Genomic DNA, 2,095 nt, shown 5'->3' with positions numbered 1-2,095 from the left:
TTTTTTTTTTTTTTTTTTAACAAGTTTCGAATGTTTCGTGAGATGTACAATGGAGGATAATAGGCTGTAATTATTTTAGAAATGACTTGGAAAAGAGGTACAAAGTCCCTTTCCATTCACTCGTGATCCTTTGTCCGTTTCTCCTTTAACGGCGTTTCGAGCAATTGACACCGTGTCCGACACGCGATAAATCGGGAAGAGGAAAAAAAAAAAAAAAAAAAAAAACGTGCATTTCGTCCGTTTCTTTGTTTCCGTTTGCCAGTCGATATATCTAACCACGGCCTTCGAACTATTCCCTTATCGCGAGTCCACCGCTGGCTCCGCATAATCTGGATCTTTGTCAGCGATTCCAAACAAAGCGGTTCGAAATCTCTGTTTGCTCGACCGGCACGCAATTCCTTATCTAACGTAAACTTTGCCTTTCTTTGTTTCACGGGCAGGAACAGAGTGAGAGAGACAGAGAAAGAGAGAGAAAGAGAGAGAGAGGGAGAGAGAGAGGAGTTTCGATTCCTCGCTTCCTTTTCAACGACCATTGACGATGATTTCTTTCTGTTTGGAGGAAATTTGTACGGAGATTTCCATACAAATTTTAATTAACGTAGATATTTTTAAATATAAAGAAAAATATAATAACACATCTGGCATTATTTCGTTATTTCTGTTTTTTTTCGAAGGATCGATAATCCTTTTAGCCAATTAGTCGAGCTATCTTTCGCGGAAAAATATATATATTTATATATATAATGAGAACTTGTAACGAATTAGTATTTTGAAATTCGTCGACGACCGCTATTCGTCCGGGTTAAATACGTCAGTGACGTTCTACGAAATCTATTGGCTCGTTAACCGGTCACGTGATAAATTGGTGCACTGCCAATCGGTGTATTGCTTCGAATCTGGCAAAATGCCATTTGTTTACCGAACGTTTGAACGACTCGATATCGGTTTTTGATTCAAAGTGGCCTGTGTCGCTTATGTCGCGATACCGTCTTCCTTTCTTTCGTTACTTTTCTTTTTCTTTTCTGTCTGTCTTTCTTCCTTTCATCTCATTTATTTTCTTTCTTTTTTTTTTTTTTTTCGAAATCCTTTTTTCCATCCCGTCCATCTGAGTTCTTTCGAGACTCGTTCGTTTTCATTTCGGCGACACGGTCTCTCGCACTTTCACTTTTCGATTTGGTAAATTACACGTCTATAAATGGTAAAAGGAATTAGTTTTCAATTATTCATATTTATCTTGATTTACATTAACTCGAGAACCCATAGAATATTCATTACTTTTCTCAATATTCTTTTGGGCAAGAATGAAATTTTACTTTTAAATATGTCGATTGGAATCTCGATTGTTTTGAAAAGTAACAATTTTCAACGATTACTTCCCTCGAAATCGTACAATCGTATAATCGAAATTCTTCTTTTTTTTTTTTAAACATCTTGATCTGTATTTCTTTTTATGATTATTAGTTTTTCCTTTTTTAAAACATCTCGCCGCAATAAGAGAAAGATATAAACGAGATGAGACGCGATTATTTTTTTTTTCAGACGCATTTTTTTTTAGGGCATCGGTCGTTCAAAGGCAAAAGATAGTGATTCGTCACTATCGTTTTTTTATTCGAATCATATGGTCGGTATTGCGCGTATATCTCGGATGCATCGATGAGTATTTTGCAAGCCGCGGAATCCGTGACTCGATTTTCAAAAGAAATATGATCCTTGCCTGCGCGTCCTCGTTACGCGTGCACGTGAAGCGAATGAAACGCATCTCTCGAACTCTGAAAAGGAATTCCATCCGAATGGAGGCCGGCGTGGAATTAGCATAAGAAAATTGGAAGCCCACTTTCGTATCGTGTATTTCGGGGCACGGTGGACGACGATCGGCATACAAGGGGCGCGGATCCCATTATGCGCCTCCATCGCCTCCATTTGCATTCGAATCGATCGTTTCGAAACGTGTCCAACGTTTTCCGGATGTCGCATTTTCATCGATAACAGGCCTCGTTACAACCCCCGTTTCTTTTCAACATCGAAATTGAAAAAAAAATCCTTCAAAGCATTCAATTCAGTTTTTTAATAAAGCTTCGAATCAACTCCGCATTCG

This window comes from Apis dorsata, unplaced genomic scaffold (genome assembly GCF_000469605.1).
Source record: "Apis dorsata unplaced genomic scaffold, Apis dorsata 1.3 scaffold_326, whole genome shotgun sequence".
NCBI classification, from domain to species: domain Eukaryota; kingdom Metazoa; phylum Arthropoda; class Insecta; order Hymenoptera; family Apidae; genus Apis; species Apis dorsata.
The sequence above is the reverse complement of the archived record's forward strand: the minus strand, read 5'-3'. Positions refer to the sequence as shown.